The sequence below is a fragment of the Podarcis raffonei genome, chromosome 9 (genome assembly GCF_027172205.1).
Source record: "Podarcis raffonei isolate rPodRaf1 chromosome 9, rPodRaf1.pri, whole genome shotgun sequence".
Lineage (NCBI taxonomy): Eukaryota > Metazoa > Chordata > Lepidosauria > Squamata > Lacertidae > Podarcis > Podarcis raffonei.
This window is the reverse complement of record NC_070610.1, coordinates 19735460-19754513: the sequence shown is the minus strand read 5'-3', so window position 1 is coordinate 19754513 and position 19054 is coordinate 19735460. Positions and strand designations below refer to the sequence as shown.

Here is a 19054-nt window from a genome sequence, read left to right as displayed (position 1 = left end):
AATGTCATGATATTTGTTATATTTCATTTGCTTTATCCTTACGTTGACTTTTAAAAATATTTGTATTTTGTTTATCTGTTTGACATTTGGAGTCAAAATGCGATCAAACAACTACACAACTTTCCAAAGACATCTGAAGGCAGCCCAGAATTGGAAAGTTTTTAATATTGGATGTTTGCTGTATTTTTATGATGTTGAAAGCCACCACCCAGTCAGATGGGTGAGGTAATAACAATAATAATTTAATAATAATAAATTACACCAAGAGAACCTCAGTTATGGGGCACAAAAAGTACCATTAATAAATAATCCTCAAAACAAAATACTCTTCAATGACAACTGCTGGAGTAAATGGCTTGCTACAACCTGCTGGGCATCAACCACACAGTGTGCATTTGATAGCATAGTTTTAGATCCCCTGCAGTAAGGGTGGGACACCTTTGTGGCTTGCTTGGGCAGATTTTTATCTCCCTCCACCCCGCACACCAACTTTGACAGGTGGGCAGGACTACCTAACTGTCAATCATCTGGCAGTATCATTATGCCAGATGATTTGGCCACCTGTCCAAAGCTGGACCACGGAGATAGCAAACAAGCAAGACTGACCTTTTTTTCCTGCAGGGTTCAGGTGTGTGAGAGCTCTCTATGGGAACTGATGACTTCAGGTGCAGGGCACGTGGGTGTGGCTTTTAAATAACAGCCTCAGTGAACTACAGTTCCCCTTGCTCAGCTGGTTAGATATTTTAAGTTTTAGGAATTTCTGTTGTTGCCAAAGCTTATTATTTGACGTTACCGTGCCTTCTTGCTGAATCTTACTTCAACCATATAAGACTTTTTAAAATAGTCTAAATAAATATATCAAACCTGAGAAGCATCAAGAACTACAGTAAACAAGAATACTGCTAATTTGCATTACTCGGTTGCATGTTGACAGGATTTGATCACCATCTGCATTGCAATCGCACACTGTTCTCTTCTCTCATCTCTTATATTCATTTTCCCTTTGTCCTTTGGCTCACCCCACTCACTGCACCATTAAAATGTGCTACATAAAATCAACACAGCCTTTAAAAACCCACCCTAGCTGTGAAATGCCATAATCAACCCACGGCCCAGTCCTATGTGTGGGAGACCTGGTACTCTGGGAGCCGATTTTGAAACACATATGATACTCCTTTGTAGTTTCAAATTTTCCAAAAGAGATACTGGTACAGAGGAAAGCTTTTTTTCTTTTCAAAAGAGATACAGAACAGTTATTTATACAATCAAAGAATGTTTACGTCTCCTCTAAGCAATGGTGGAGAAATGTTAATTACAACCATTAATGTGGGGGCATAGTAAATCTGAGCTTGCCACAAAATGAGAAACTTCATTTCTTGGAGACAATTGTCATAACTCAGCAGAAACATTATGAAGTATTGTCAAGAGTTATTATAGTACAGTGGTGCCTCGCAAGACGAACGCTTCACAAAACGAAAAACTCACAAGACGAAAGAGTTTTCCATTTTTTAGTCGTTTTGCAAGACGAATTTCCCTATGGGCTTGCTTCGCAAGAAGAAATCCCATAGGGAAATCCCCGGGGACCTCTTTTAAATGCTGGCCATCGGGAGCAAAGACTTTCGCCCACCGCCGGCCTTCACAAGAGGTCCTGGACCTCTTCTTGGCCTGGACCTCTTCTTGGCCTTCCCAGGATAGCAGAGAAGCGCAGCGCGTTTCTCCGCTATCCCGACGGCTTTTGAAGGCAGGCGGGGGGGGAGCAAAGACTTTGGCCCACTGCCGGCCTTCAGAAGAGGTCGGCGGGGGGCAAAAGTCTTTGCTCCCCCCCGCCTGCCTTCCCGGGACAGCGGAGACTTCTCCGCTGTCCCGGGCGATCTTAAAATGCTGGCGGGTAGCAGCGAAGGGTTCGCTGCCGCCCGCCAGCATTTTAAAAGCTCCCGGGACAACGGAGAAGTCTCCGCTGTCCTGGGGGCTTTTAAAATGCTGGCAGTCGGGAGGAAAGCCCTCCTGTCCCCGGAGCTTGCGGGGTGGGAGGTGGGGAGAAGGGCTTTTCTTCCCACCGCCAGCCTTCAGAACAGCCTTCTGAAGGCTGGCGGTGAGAAGAAAAGCCCTTGTCCCCCCCCCCCCAGCCTTCAGAAGAGGTCGGGGGGCAGACTGTCCCCGGACCTGGTCTGAAGGCGGTTTCCATAGGAACGCATTGATTGATTTTCAATGCATTCCTATGGGAAACCGTGCTTCGCAAGACGAAAAACTCGCAAGAAGAAAAAACTTGTGGAACGAATTAATTTCGTCTTGCGAGGCACCACTGTACTTTCTAATCTGAATGATCCCCAACTGCCTGTGTGTGTGGTTTATAGTTAGAGCATCTTTTCATCCATTTTTATCTGATCAGCACTCTTCAATTGCTCTATTCTTTTTCATGCATTTACTACTACAGTGGTACCTCTGGATGCGAATGGGATCCGTTCCAGAGCCCTGTTCGCATCCTGAGTAGAATGCAACCCACGACTGCGCGGGTCACGATTCGCACCTTCCGCGCACGACATCATTTTGAGCGTCTGTGCATGCCCGAGCGGCGAAACCCAGAAGTAACGAGTTCTGTTACTTCCAGGTCGCCGCGGAGCGTAACCTGAAAACGCTCAACCTGAAACATATTTATCCCGAGGTATGACTGTATATGAGGTTTCTGGGTGCCAGACTACTGTAATCTCTAGATTCACCAAGTGTTACAATTTAATCTAGATTTGGTGTGTTAAACTAATCCCTAATCCCTGGATCCAGATTAAGCCAAAATAGCTTTCTGTGTTGAGGTGAGCACCTGAGTGATAGGCCATTAAGAGAACAAAGGGTCAAAAGGCTCCTATGAAATAGAAAATGGGTGCCCTCCCTCCTCCAACAGATAAAGTTAGAGTTTAGGAGTACAATGGTACCTTGGGTTACAAACACTTCAGGTTACAGACTCCACTAACTCGGAAGTAGTTCCTTGGGTTAAGAACTTTACCTCAGGATGAGAACAGAGGCCCCATTAGCTAAAGTGGTACCTCAGGTTAAGAATGCTTTCAGGTTAAGAACAGACCTCCAGAACAAATTAAGTTCGTAACCAGAGGTACCACTGTAATGTGAGCTGGATGCAAAATGCTGCAGGCTAGAAAAGGCAGAGATTCAGAGCTCAATGTTTGCTTTCCGCTTGAATCCAAGGCTGTGGTTATGGGAGAAGCAAGACCCTTTCGGGATGTTAATGCTGTGAACCTCTCAGTCATAGGCTCAGGTTGTATTTATGTGTAACTAAACCATACAACATAAAGGCACCACAGTCTCTGCTCTGCCTCATTCTAAAAGGAAACACGAAGCCTGGGTAAGCGCCTATAAACCATGGAATCTTGCACCGTTCAGAGATTGGGGTGGCAGGCAACAATATATATTTAATCAGCACGCCAAGGAAAAACAAATTGCTACAGTGAAATGAAGGTCCTTTTACTTGGTGAAAAAGCTGAGTGTGCCTTTTTTATTTGCTAGGTTATTATTTATATTGTTACAAACACAACCCAAAAAAAGGCAGTTTCCTGCTCTGAGGAGCTTACAGTGTACTTTGATGAAGGAAATGGAAGAAAGGGGGAGGGAAGGTTGACATTTGGAGTGAAAGTGAGCAAAATGGGCAGACACAAGATCTTCTCATTTGCGAGATAAATATCTACTTCTATTCTAGTAGAAGTATTAACTAAACTGCATTAATCCACTGCCAGAATATAGGGCAACAGTTCCTGTTTGCTGAGGCGGTGATTGTGCAGGAAACATTAAATGGGCTGCTATTTTGTACTATGGGAATACAAAAATTGCCAGGCATGCTACTGACTAGGCAGCCTTTTGACAAGTTGATGGGGGGGGAAGGGTAATTGGAAAGACATAGTTGCAGAACTGTATCTAAATTTGCCCCCAATGGAGTCGAATTGCCAAATGGTAGCTCCATTTGCAGAGACAGAACGCGCTTTCTATATAGGAAGGGTATGTTGGGCTCTATATTGTGACATCTCAAATCAAACAATTCTACAGCAATTACCCCCCTTGTTTGGCAACAATTTCACCTGCTTCAATTTGAGCCCTCACTAACATCTTTGCGATTATGATATTAATCATAAATATCTTGATGCTGCATCTTAACAGAAATTTAATAGAATTTGTTATCACAGATAAAAGTATTGGTATACTCTCTTGTACAGTCGTACCTCGGAAGTCTAACGGAATCCGTTCCGGAAGTCCGTTCAACTTCCGAAATATTCCGAAACCAAAGCACAGATTCTGATTGGCTGCAGAATGTTCGGCTTCCAAAATAAAAATAAAAATAAAAATTATTGAAAGTCGGAACACTCACTTCTGGTTTTTGATCATTCGGGAGCCGAAACATTTGACTCCCAAGAAGTTCAGGAGCCGAGGTACGACTGTACTTCATTTTTTAGTCCTAGTGCTCTTCTTAGCTAAAACACCTGCTCTTACAAAACAAAACAAAAATTGCAAAGGAAATAATAATGCTGCCAAAAGTGGAGTGCTCTCCCTGAAATCCTCTGGCTATTCAATCCCTGGAAGTGGTGGAAATGCTGCTCTGTGGGCAGACAGGGGAGTGTGGCAGTGGAACAAGATGCCCAGCACCAGACACATTCAAAGCGGCTGGAAGTCTCTGCTGGCCAAATTTGAGTTTGCTGAAAATGGGACAGGATAGTAAAGGTAAAGGTAAAGGACCCCTGGACGGTTAAGTCCAATCAAAAGGGACTATGGGGTTGCAGTGCTCATCTCGCTTTTCAGGTCGAGGGAGCTGGTGTTTGTCCACAGACAGCTTCCCGGGTCATGTGGCGAGCATGACTAAACCACTTCGGGTGCAACGGAACACTGTGATGGAAACCAGAGCGCACAGAAACGCCATTTACCTTCCCACTGCAGGGGCACCTATTTATCTACTTGCACTGGCATGCTTCAAACTGCTAGGTTGGCAGGAGCTGGGACAGAGCAACGGGAGCTCACCACGTCGTGGGGATTCGAACCGCCAACCTTCTGATCCGCAAGCCCAAGAGGCTCAGTGATTTAGACCACAGCGCCACCTGCGTCCAAACGACAGGATAGTACATCTACACAAACTCCTAACCCCTATTACCGACTCCAGTGGGAGGGAGCAGGGTAAATAATAATCACTCTTCCTGCCAACCTGTTTCTGCATTCCCACCCCCTACCCCCTCTAAGATGGGGGTGGATTGGATGGTGCAAATTTACTCCCAGCAATCTGGGGATGGAGCTTGCAGCCAGAGGATTCCCAGTCACAGGACGGTAGACATGGTTTTCCATTATATGTTATTAACAGCAGCTATTAAATAGAACACCTGTCCAAAGAGAGAGAGAGAGCACCACTCCTTTACATTACCTTTGCAAACTTTGGAATGTACAGACTGAGCTCAAAAATATATTTTGTTAATTGATTGTTAGGCTTCAAAATCTGCTAGGGTAACAAGAGATGTAAATTTAATATATTGCTTACAGGCATCAACATCTGTATATAAATGGCTTCTTCTCTAGCAAAAACATTTCCTATCTATTTGCTTAGGACTCAAATTATGAACATCAAAAACACAGATTGCTTGGAGCTTTCGAACTATTCTTCTTGTTGTTGCAATGTAATAACAGCTGCCACAATCCATGTAGCATTTATAGCGTGGTTGACCAACTGCAGTTCTTGTAATTATGGTCAAGCACCAAGATTTAAAGAAAATTAATCCTGAGGAATACAAATACTGCAATCAGTTAACACTATCACCATTGTTTTCCATTCTTAAATATATAGAGACAGAAGAACCACTACATACAATTTATAGGAGACAAACAAAATTTCTCCTTATGATGGACCATAGGCGTAGCCAAGGGGGGGGCAGGGGGCAGCTCCCACCCCAAATCAATAAAAATCAATACAAACTTGAGATTTTAACCCCCCTAACAAAAACCTTGCCTAAGCCCATGTGCTGGACCATTTCATTTGTTCATTTCCAGTGTGACACTATGTCACCATACATTACTTTTTATTACTATTTGCAAAGTGGGAGGTGTTTAAACTGCCCAAATCACCATGTCAGCAAGGTGGCCAATTGATCAGGCATTATGCTTTTATGTAGGTAAAAGGAAACACAACACAGGTGGTGCTGTGGTCTAAACCACCAAGCCTCTTGGGCTTGCCAATCAGAAGGTTGGAGGTTCGAATCTGCACGATGGGGTGAGCTCCCGTTGCTCTGTCCCTGCTCCTGCCAATGTAGCAGTTCAAAAGCGCCCATGCAAGTACATAAATAGGTACCAGTGTGGCGGTAAGCTAAGCACCGTTTCTGTGTGCTCTGGCACCAGTCACGTGTTCTGTGTGCCAGAAGCGGTTTAGTCATACTGGCCACATGACTTGGAGAGCTGCCTCCCTCAGTCTGAAATCAGAGATAAGCACCGCACTCCATAGTTGAATTTGAATGGACATAACCGTCCAGGGGTCCTTTACCTTTATACCTTAGAACAGGTACAGGGAACCTTAGGTCCTCCAGATTTTCCAGAGATACAGTGATGGCATCTTTATTATCTAGATTCATAGGGAGGAGGCTCATAAGGAACTCCACTAAAACTTTCATTTCACCATCAGTCTCAATTTCCAGATATTATTCTGTCACTACACAATGCATATATAAGCACTACCTTATACTGAACACTGCTACACATACATACATACATACATACATACTAATCACTTCCTCCCAGAACACACTATGAAATCCTTTGTTTTCAGCCAAACCCTATGATGTAACAGCATCTGTTCCAACTCGTTAGAGACTCAAGAGTTTCAGGATTTACACCTTTTTCTCCCAGCTAGAATCATTCCAGCACATTTTCAGTGATCTACAGTCCATCCTGCATGGTAAAATCTTCCCCTAACTGGCCTTGGGTGGTTGACTTGAAGGCCCGGTCAAGCAGCCAGGCTTGATGAAACTTTTGCTCTGAGCCAACCAGAAAATAGGGATGGGTCACGCATTGGTTGGATGCCGACAAGGAAGACTTCCACATCCACCTAGATGCTTACAAAGGCATTTTACGTACATATCACACTGTTTATGTAGCAGTTACGGCATGTGAACAGACTATAATGTAAGAGTACATGAGGTCATTAATCAATTTGTGCAAAATTCATTGCATATGCAGAATGGGAGAGAGAAAGTGGGAGACAGAGAGAGAACAATCTGACAGAACAGTCTTCAATAAACACAACTGGTGCTAAGGCGCTGAGGCAAAACCCTCTAAACAACAGACTACAGACTGGTCTGCTTATTCCCTCGAAGCCTCACCTCTGACTGACCAGAAAAGGTTCAAGAGTTGCTCCAGCCTGAAGATCAGAGATTAACCATCACCCTTTGCTGGAAGAATAAAGTTAGACTGCAATAATCCACCACTGGTGGACAATTATATGCTTTTGTGGTTGGCAACCTTGGGAACATTTGCTTTGAATTGTATGGTAGCCTTGTAGGCATTTCTTGTAAGTCTGAAAATTGAGTTTCACTTTTTTCTGTTTTGGTGTCTAGATTTCTAAGTACACACCATTGCCCTGACACGTCTCAGTGTTTACAGGCCTGCCCTTGCTTACAAACAGCCCCCTTACTTATGACTCGCCAGCAACAACAGGCCTCCTAACAGACACATAAGCACAGGGATCAGACCTGCAAGAAAGCCCGTCCCGTATTCACCATGGCGACACGATCACAGGTCAAAGCAACACCAGCCACAACAGTGGAGGCTCAATCACCAGGCTATCTTCCAATATGGCATCTGATATCATCTGCCAGAAATGCCCTTCTGCATCTACACAGGGCAAGCAGGTTCCATCTCTACAGAAAATAATAAATTGACACTGATCTAGGAGCGGATGAATCAGCCTGTTTCTGGCCTACATGATTCTCGCAGGAGTTTATTTGTAAGTTTATTCTGTCTAATTTCTTCTCTAAATATGCAGATTTTTTAAATTTAAAAAGATGGATATAAAATTGTCTTAAAATAGCTGTTTTTGAATGCATTCATTCATAAAACATTCACATGCATTTTCTCTCTCACACACCCACCCACCAAAAACCGCATCATAAAATTTGAAAATTGGTGAAATGAAATCTGAAGAAAACTGTTCCAATCTGCACATTATTCTGGAATGTGTTGATCAGGTCAGTTTGCATCAGTATTTGGGGGAGAAAAGGGGGGGGGGGTTATTCTAGCAAACCTGTAGAAATCTGTCATTAGGAAAGGCATATTTACGGACCTGCAAGTGCCTGTTCTTGAACAAAGGAACTTCAAGGGGAACTCTGCTGAATTACAAGATCAAGAAATTCAGTCCTTTCACCTGAATCAAGCTAATGGTGTGTGTGTGTTTAAACTTCACTATACGTGTTAAATTAGTTTACGAATGGCAGGTTACCTGTGTTGTCATCAACAGTGAATAGTCATTGCAATGATCTTACATACATTTAAACTAGAATGTAATTGTCGGTCAGCATTTGTTTTTGCATATCATTTCCCTCTGATCTTGCTGCTTAGAATTTTTCCACCTCTGCAATCATGTGTATATTTATATCTCCCACAATAGTGTCTTGTCTGTTTCTCTCTCCCCACCCCTCGTGTGTGTGTGTGTGTGTGTGTGTGTGTACAAACCGTGGAAAAGTCTCGTTCTCGTGTTGCTACCCTCCAAACCCCTCACAGAAGAGGTACATGAAGAAGGGCCTCAGGTGATTATTGCAGGGTCTGAGACAATTCATATGGGAAGACTTTAAGACTTTACAATCAAAGCCAGCAATTTCAATTGGGTCCAGAACTAATCAGCAAAATGGTGCCACGCACCCCTGAATTAGGACAGCTGCTCCAGAATGGATGATGGTATCAAAAGCCACCGATAGGTTGAGGAGAATTAACAAGGACACATCTCCCTGGCTCTCAACAGAGGTCATCATACAGGCCAAAACAGTTTCTATGCCAAAACTCAGCCAAAACCCTGATTGAAATGCATCTGGAAAAATCAGTTTCCCCCATGACCACCCACTCAAAAACCTTCCCCAAGAAAGACACTGGCAACTGGCCAGTAATTACATAGATTTTCCAAATCCAGAGAGGGTTTATTGAGGAGGGGTTTTACTACTGCCTCCTTCAAGCAGGCAGGGACCTTACCCTCTCACAAGAAGACATTAATCTCCACCCTGGCCTAGCCAGCTGTCCCCTCCCTGCTCGTTTATCAGCCAAGAGGGGCAAGGGTCCAGAGTGCAAGTGGTCACCCTGACTGATTCAAGCACCTTGTCCATGTTGTTGTTGTTGTTTAGTCATGTCCGACTCTTCGTGACCCCATGGACCAGATCACGCCAGGCACTCCTGTCTTCCACTGCCTCCTGCAGTTTGGTCAAACTCATGCTGGTAGCTTCGAGAACACTGTCCAACCATCTCGCCCTCTGTCGTCCCCTTCTCCTTGTGCCCTCCATCTTTCCCAACATCAGGGTCTTTTCCAGGGAGTCTTCTCTTCTCATGAGGTGGCCAAAGTATTGGAGCCTCAGCTTCAGGATCTGTCCTTCCAGTGAGCACTCAGGGCTGATTTCCTTAAGAATGGAGAGGTTTGATCTTCTTGCAGTCCATGGGACTCTCAAGAGTCTTCTCCAGCACCATAATTCAAAAGCATCAATTCTTCGGTGATCAGCCTTCTTTATGGTCCAGCTCTCACTTCCATACATCACCACTGGGAAAACCATAGTTTTAACTATACCATACATACCATAACCATAGCTTTAACTGTCCATGTACTTGAGTCTTGTTAGCTGAAACTTATCCAACATAGTATTGGTTGGCCTCTGTCTTGGGAGACAATGGAGGACTGTGCCTTTGGGGGTGGAGTCAAACTGTTGGAAGGTTACAATGCCTGCTCTACATAACAGGACTAAACAGTGTTCTGGACCCGTATAAATATAGTGTTCTGGACCCATATTTATATAGTGTTCTGGACCCATATATATTTAGAGAGAGTGCACACACACACACACACACACAAACACACACAACTTAGAATAAGACTTCATGCATCTGACTTAGTGGATTCCAATCCAGGAAACTTTATGCCATGTGCAAATCTTTAAGCTACCACAGAACTCTGTTTTTGAAAAGGGCTGACAAACCAGAGAGAAATTTTGAAAGGAACTGGATAATTCCAAGCAGATATTTACCTGGATTATCAAAGACAACTGGAGAGTGTTTATAAAAGAATACGTGGAATATTAACATTTTCTGTTTTAGCACAGTGTCAAAACCACTGTACAAAAACTGCATGTATACCTTTTTAGATTCTTGGACTCCAGGGCAAATGCCATCTAGGCAGGAAACATGGAAGAGCCTGCTATTTAAAGGGGGAAAAACCTCAAGAATGCCCTTAGACACGTTTTGAGACAAAAATGTACAAACCCAGAGACTGAGGCTGCCAAGTTGGTCGAACAAACAAATGTCTCAAACTACTCATTTAAATGTAATAGCCAAAAGCGATATCCATGCATTGCTTACTTATTTGTTCTAAAGATTTGATGCCGATATCTATGAGGCTACTTGTACAATAAGAGTCAGTGGGCATATACAACGAAAGAACTCGAAACACAACTGACAGAAGAAACGCTACGCCCTCGAGCACCTGGGAAAAATGTATGAACAGCTACATATAATTAACTTAAGGGAAACATTAGGGGTCCATAAGTTCAAAATTTCCATTTTTATTTTCCCCCAAAGTGCTGACTGAGGGACTATCTGAACAACTAGCATTCAGAAACTATCCCCTCAGGGTTGTCATCCTGAGTCAGCCCTGCCTACGCTGGGAACTCTTCCACAGTAGTTGCTGTGGATTATCATCATCACCCATTGTCTGGAATTGCTCCTCAACCCTGCCCTGTTTTGGAATGCAGACTGGCCTGACATCTCTTGAATTTCCCTGCTCAGATTGGCTCAGCCTTTTAAAAATAAGCAGGAAGAGTTTGCATGGGTAGGCAAACTAAGGCCCGGGGGCCGGATCTGGTCCAACTGCCTTCTAAATCTGGCCCATGGATGGTCAGTGTGTTTTTACATTAGTAGAATGTGTCCCTTTATTTAAAATGCATCTCTGGGTTATTTGTGGGGTATAGGAATTCGTTCATATATTTTTTCAAAATATAATCCAGCCCCCCACAAGGTCTGAGGGACAGTGGACCAGCCCCCTGCTGAAAAAGTTTGCTGAACCCTGGGCTATTGGGAGGCTGGTCAACAGCTTGCACTGAAAACTCCTTGGCTGTGACTCTTCTTGTGACTGCATCCTTAAACTGAGCTGCTTTGAGCCTGTCGGTTGAAAGTTGCTCTGTAACCAAACTGTCAGCAGCCAAGTTCATTTGCTGCACCATTACCAACAAGGCAAGAAAGTGCAATCCCATACAGGTCTACTCAGCAGCAAGCCCCACCGAGGTCAATGGGACTTGCCTCCAGTTAAGCCATTACAGAAATATGAAAATTAGCATGTCTACGTCATCAAGGAACACCACACTTCCATCAGAGTAAGAGGTTATGTGTACTTCTCAGGCGGAGAAACAGGGGGCGGGGGGAGAGAGAGATGGGAATTATATTAATATCCCTGGGTTATAAAGATCAAACTAGAACGAGAAAAGATGTTAACAGTATGGCACTCTTAAAAATTACCTTCTGAAAAGACTAATCAGAAATTTCAGTACTGCTTTGGTCACACTTCGTAACTATTTCCCATTGAATACCTTGCATATCAAAAAAATGATATGCCACTCTTCAGTAAAAACTCTTAGGGCAGCTTATAGCAAAATAATCAAACACCATAATGCATACTACATTGCAAAAATAAAACCATAGAAGCAGCATTTAAGACAAACTCGGGGAAAATCAACAGAATGAATAAAAACATACAGTGGTACCTCAGGTTAAGAACTTAATTTGTTCCGGAGGTCTGTTCTTAACATGAAACTGTTCTTAACCTGAGGTACCACTTTAGCTAATAGGGCCTCCCACCGCCGCTGTACCACCGCTGCGTGATTTCTGTTCTCATCCTGAAGCAAAGTTCTTAACCCGAGGTACTATTTCTGGGTTAGCGGAGTCTGTAACCTGAAGTGTCTGTAATCTGAAGCATCTGTAACCTGAGGTACCACTGTACTAAAAGCTAACTGTGTTGGCCTGGTTTGCACCGCAAGGCTACAATAAACTGCGGCTTACTGAGAACATGCAAACATGTTCTTAGAGAGATACTTGCAGGCATTTTCTCCCCCTTCCCCCCTCAGTCTTTTTCATTCTAATAACACACTGTGCTAAGCTTAGTGTGTCATCCAAACTTGGGCTTCCTTGCTGGCTACAGCTTGCGGTCAATGATGAGAGCGCTTAACCATGAGCCCAGATTCAGATGACATACTAAACCAAACTTTGACTTAGTTCAGCATGGTGCAAGGGTAAAAAAGACCAGAGAAGAGCAATGCTCCCTTTCAAGTCACTTCTCTCTCAGCCTCCGTTTGTCTTCCCAAATGAGAGAATAAGAGAGAGCATTTATAAGGAGCAATAACTAAAGGAATAAAAATCAATTACACGGGAAACACTAGAAATCACCCTTCTTTCATAAACTAATGCCTATACTGCTGTAGCCTTTGCTGTCTCCACTGAGGTGACCTTATAGAGCTGTAATGACACGTTTGAATAATAGCCCTATTTTGTAAATCAGCAGAATCAGGTACATCAGACCCGCATTGAGAAACCTGAACTCTCGGGCTGTCTTTTCTTCCCTTTTAAAATGCCAAGTTGAATGTACACAATCAAGACCGCTCTGACTGCTGGGTAAAGAAAAGGGAGCAGAAAGTTTAGAGCAAATAGCCAGTTCTCACAGTGAAGGGAAATCAACATTATGATTCCCTGGAGGATCTGCTTTGGGAAGTCAGGGGAGGGCGGTGGTGTAGCCAAGCAAAGTGTGAGGTAGCCAAGTGAACAGTGAGGTAGCTCTTCACCATCACGGATGGAGAAAATGCAATCAGACTGTGAAGAACTCTCCTCCCCCAACCACCAAAAAATTTCTTACATCTTGGTGAATCAACATCTAAACAGAACAAGAGATTCTCACAGCTGTCCATGGAGGCACAGGTCAATTCTGTGTCCAGGGCGGCTGTTTACCAGCTCCATCTGGTACGCAGGCTGAGACCCTACCTGCCTATGGACTGTCTTGCCAGAGTGGTGCATGCTCTGGTTATCTCCTGCTTGAACTACTGCAATGCGCTCTATGTGGGGCTACCTTTGAAGGTGACCCAGAAACTACAACTAATCCAGAATGTGGCAGCTAGACTGGTGACTGGGAGTGGCCGCCGAGACCACATAACACCAGTCCTGAAAGACCTACATTGGCTCCCAGTACGTTTCCAAGCACAATTCAAAGTGTTGGTGCTGACCTTTAAAGCCCTAAACAGCCTTGGCCCAGTATACCTGAAGGAGGGTCTCAACCCCTATTGTTCAGCCTGGACACTAAGGTCCAGCACTGAGGGCCTTCTGGCAGTTCCCTCACTGCAAGAAGTGAGGTTACAGGGAACCAGGCAGACGGCCTTCTCAGTAGTGGCATCCGCCCTGACCTCCTATCAGATGTCAAGGAAAAGCGTCAGAAGGCAGCCCTGTTTAGGGAAGTTTTTGATGTTTGATGTTTTATCATGTTTTTAATATTCTGTTGGGAGCCGCTCAGAGTGGCTGGAGAGACCCGGCCAGATGGGCAGGGTATAAGTAATAAATATGTTGTTGTTGTTCAAGGTATGTTCAGGCTGCAATCTTAACCCAACTTACTTGGGAGAAAGTCTCACTGAACTCAGTGAGAATGACTTCTGAGTATCCAAGTATAAGATTTGCACTGTGAAGTGTAAAGTGATTCAGATAAATCCCTAACCTCACATGCATTGACTGTACCTAACCTGGCAGTGACTACGGTAAATAGAAAAAATATATTGGGGTTATGGTGGATCCTGCAGTGAAAAAGCCAATCCGATGTACGTGTGTGGTGTTTGTGAAAAACGCAAATTTTAAGCTAAAGATTAACATAAAGGAATTGAAAACTACAAGTAGTGTAATGCACAAGATAGCCAGCAATTTAATGCAGATCTGTCAATATATGCCAGCCTGCATTTGGAATAATGAGTACAGTTCTAACCATTCCATATCGAAAAAGGGTATATTGTAGAGCTAGGAGGGACCTTATGGGCAAAATAAATGGCAGCCATCACCTGGCAACCCAGGAGCCAACCCCCTGCTCACCTCAATTCCTCTAAAAACAATACTACATAATTGAGTAACATTGCTCAGAGGGCTGGTGGTGCAGCGGTGGCTCATCACAGTAATACTGGAGGGGAGGTTTGGCAAGATGGGTGTGTACCATTATGGCTCAACACCAGCAATACCAGTTCTTCCTAAGCAAATGCTGGAGGAGGCCACCATTGCCACAGATGGAAGTATGATGGCAGATTAAATGGATCTTGAGTCTGCTCTTGCATTCCTTGAGCTACAAGTATTCATTTCTTAATGATTTTCTGCGGTCTGTTTATTTTCCCCACCACCAAATAGCTGAGTAACACCTAGTGAAATATACTGCCCTTTTCCCTTTTTTTGCAGCAATGTGAATGCTATTCTTACAGCACAACAATACTTTTCATTAGGACAAGCAAAAATGTCACACATTAAGTGAACATTTTTGATAGCTCTAATAAACTTTCCTGTGACATTTAGTTGTCGTTTTTTTTAAGATTTGCACTCTACACAGCTGGCCTACTGTGTTCCTGAATATTTATTGCAAATTGGATTTGTTGTATAAAGATTCTGCTTCCGTTCTCGTATCAACCCCCTAAAACACACAGACGTCACTGATATCATCACAGAGCTACTTCTTTTGAGAAGGGAGACAAATGAAAAATGGGCTTTAGAGTACTCCTTGTACTCTGGGCACGCTTCCCTTCTCTGTACTACTAACCTCTTCCCCTCCCCCAACATCTCAATTTCAGCCGCACTATTGTTAACCATATTAAAATTTCAACATGTACGGTTGTGGCTTCTAGTTTTCCTTTAACCCTCTTGGGCAGATGAGCGCAAAAAAATGGAATATTTCTTAAATCCCGAAGACCGCTTGCACAGTTCTTAAGAAAACCATGAATTTGCAAAGGATTCCGACCTTGATCACCTGCTTCTTTGGAACAGCAGCATTTGTGCAATTCAGACTTTCCAGTTGACTGGAGGAAATAAGTAGTGAGAGTAAGGGCAATCCTAAAACCAATTTACCAGGGAGTAAATTTACTCACTGAGCTCAGTGGGACGTGCTCCTGGTGTAAACATGTTTAGGATTGTCCCCTTATAGTCTGTCAGGGTTTTTTCTGCAAAAAAATTAATAATAATATTATGAATGAAAAGCCTTGACAGAAAACAGACGTCTCATTCCGGATAGTGTAACCTTTAGGGCACTTGATCTAGTTATTGGGTGGGTGGTGGGTTCGCAGGAAAGGAAACCTTCCGTCTTTCAACCATAATAACTAGCAGATTTCACAGCTCATTAAAATATGGTGACGGGAGTTCCATGATAAATGGCCTTAGAGAAGGTTAGACAAAGCAATGCAGCTCTGGAGCTTTGTGGGAGATGTAGCAAGCAAACAAAAGTCATCCCCGGGAAAATTAATGCAAGAATCAAAGAAAACACTAACCCAAGGGATTTTAAAATAAAAATGGGAAGAAATTCAAAAGTCAGTGCACACTGAAATCTATAGGGTATGAAAGTACTGCCAAAGCAACCCTTGCCAACATGCATAGCTCTGCTTTTATTTAATCCTTTTAGGAGAGCTGCCAATGTGTACGTTCATCACAGATGCCTTTCATTGATGCTCAAGAAATACCCTGTTTTCAGAAAGCAGACACATCCTCGAGGTTGACTGGCAGCCTGCACAGCCAGCCTTCCACGCAAATACAGACCCACACAAGGAAATAGCAGCCTGCAGTCTAACAATAGACAGGCGCGGAGTCCCCCCGCAAAAAGACCAAGAATGGATTTCGGGGGTTAACGGAACAAGAGGTGCGAAAGCCTGAAAGCGACAAGGTCAGGGAAACGCAAAGCAGACGGCAGGATTCAAACCCACGCCTCGGCGGCTTCTGAACAATGCTTTTATGCGTAAATACGCGCAAGGGAAGAGAAAGAAGGCAAAAGGGGGGAGGGATGCGAATGCCCTACCTGGATTTGGCGACGAGAAATTGGGTCGGGCTTTCCCATCTGCGGTTTAGCCAGCCAGCAGCAGCAGCAGCAGCCGCCCAGCCTCGTCCCTTAAGCCGCCTCCATTGCTGCCCGCGCTGCTGCCACACCATGGCAAGGCGAGCCAATGCGATCACATGCTCGCTCTCCCTGCAACCCGGCAGCCTCAAGTTGATCAGGGAGGGAACAGGCTCCGCGGAGGTCGAGGCGCGATCGCTCGCTCGCTTTCCCCCCCTTTCTAAACCAGGCTTCTCTCTCTCCGGCCCCACCCTTAAGCCTCGCCTAATAATAGATCACTCTCTCGGCCCCACCCTTAAGCCTCGCCTAATAATAGATCACTCGGGGAAAAGGGGGCTACTTGAGCGTTGTTCGATTCCCGCGTGTGATCCACCTTCGTGGAACCGCAATGCTTGTTCCAGGGAGTCCCAAAAAAAGGAGGTAGGGCTTTCTGAAATAAGGGGCATCGTTAAATTGCTGTGGATCAGGTGCTTCCTCAAATACCCCTTAAAATAAGCCGGCATTTAGTCTCATTAGGCTACCTGCATATTGCTAAATGGACATACCGTACCCATGTCGACTGGTTTCTCTGGTGTGTGCTCTCTAGTCCCATTGTCTGTATGGAGAGTTTAAAGTCTAGTTGGCAAAGTGGGCTTAAAACACCTGAATGACACAAAGCTGGCTCACCTGTGGACCTGCAGGTGTTGCTAGATTACAGCTCCCATCATCCCTGACCCTTGAATGCCCTGGCTGCAGCTGATGAGAGTTAACTAGATAGAACTGGCTGCAGACTCATTAGGTTGGCATTGCCTCTTTATTTTAACTATTTTATGACTGATCTTAGAAGTACACCATGGAGAAACTGATTTGTAAAAATGTTACATGGAAAAAAACACAAGAGAGAGACATTACACATACTTCTGTAAATCAAGAAAATCTTTAATAAAAATACAAAAAAATGGTGAAAGAAACCTGGTGTATTGATCACTAGACTTAATCATAGATTTTGAGCTATTTCTAGTCAGCCAAACTACAGGCTGAGTTGCAAAGTTAAAACAATGCCTCTCAGTTTTGCCTATCCTGATTCAGACTTCCTACCCACAGAGAATACCTTCCAGATCAGTTCATCTGCCACAGAACAGGTATACACTGCAGAAAAACTGGAGGAGCATCACAGGTAGGGGTTTTGTAATGACACAACAGTACAGTATGCACAGTGCATTGTTGTGTAGTTTCCACACCAAGGTATGAAATTGCACACTGAAGGCAGTTTCTATGGCCTTTTCTGCACATCATCACCATGTGCATGCAGAAGGTCCCATGTACAATGTCCAGGTATGGCTGGGAAGGACCACTGCCAGTCAGTGAGCTAGAGGAACCTATAAGGCAGCTTCCATGCTCCTATCACATTAAGCCAAACTGCAGTTTATACTGGGACCACACAGAGTTTCTTTGCTCCTCCCCAGTCCGTAAGCAAACATGTATTTTTACTCCTGCACAGTGGTGAGCTAAGCCAAGATTTGCCTTGGCATGTCACCTGAAGCCGGACTTGTGGTTAAGCTCTTTCAGTGTACTAATCACATACTGCATACCTTGGCTACAACTTTTGGTTAGTGTGGAGAGGAGACTGCTTAACCAGGAGCCCATGTTCTGATGACATCCTAAGCCAAACCTTGGCTAAGCTTTAGCACTGCACAGGAGTTTAAAAAGACCAGGGGAAAACAAAGTTCTGTTCTTGATAAGGCATAATTTGGCTTACCGTGACGTGCAAAACATGCCTGTATAGGTATGTCCCTAGATGGATTGTTGCATAAACTTACACACAGAGAATAGGGAAGTTTTTGTTCAAAGTACAGTGACGTTTTTGCATGGGCCAGGAGAATTGTTTTTTAATTTATTCACAATGTAGTGCTTGATATTCATGTCTAATATTTTTCTAAAAATAAGCAAAATGGTTCATCCATTAGGAGGCTACCTTGAGCTCTCCACACTTCTTTAAAATCAGAGACACATTTTAGATGCTTTTATTTGCATTGCTTACAGCAAACATAATTATTATTGTCCTATCCTTATTTTGTAAGATAACATCATATCTTCAAAGTAGTTTTTAAAAGCAGAATGGCAGAACCCACCGTTTCACTCCTTCACGACTGTGGTGTTTCACATAAAAAAGACAGCATATGGAATAAAAAGCTGTTTTTCAGCAGTGAAATTCACAACGGCCCATTTCAAATGCAACAGGAAACGTGCAGCAGCCATGTCGAACACATGTGTTTTCCCTCACCTCTCTCCATTTTCATGGTTATGATGAGGTTTCTTTAAACTCTAGGATCCAGTCTGAGTCTCGTTTGTTTGAACTAATTAAAGAGTTTTAAAACCAGTTACATCCAAAGTTGGGTTACATGCTTCCATCCTCATCTGTGCATCTGTTAAACGGGAACACATGAACCTGAGGCTTAATAGGCTTATACATATATATATATATATTAAAAACTACAATATCTTCCCAAGGGATTTCTTCTTCTCTTTTTTTTCCTGTAGTTTTGAACCTAAGCCACTTGTCAGCTGAGTTTTCATCAAGTACTGATGCTGATTTGAAAAGTCAAAGGAAATGTTCAAAAAGATCACATTTCATGGCATATTAAGAACATGTCCACAATTTGTGTGTGTGTTCCCTGTTACCACTTTCACTGTGAATGATGTGAAGGTATGAAAGCGTACCATACTAATGAACTGTCAATACCTTAAAAACAATATATGGTCAGC

The 19054-nt window shown here is 43.6% G+C and overlaps 1 protein-coding gene across 1 annotated transcript in view; it reads right to left on the bottom strand.

Moving 5' to 3' along the window:
• Window positions 1-16573, bottom strand: part of CRACD (capping protein inhibiting regulator of actin dynamics) — a 106379-nt gene extending 89806 nt beyond the window's left edge. The window contains exon 1 of the mRNA XM_053402371.1: window positions 16274-16573. The gene's annotated coding sequence lies outside the window, so the exon portion shown is untranslated. The remainder of the gene's footprint in view (window positions 1-16273) is intronic.
• Between the last annotated feature and the right edge of the window lie 2481 nt (window positions 16574-19054).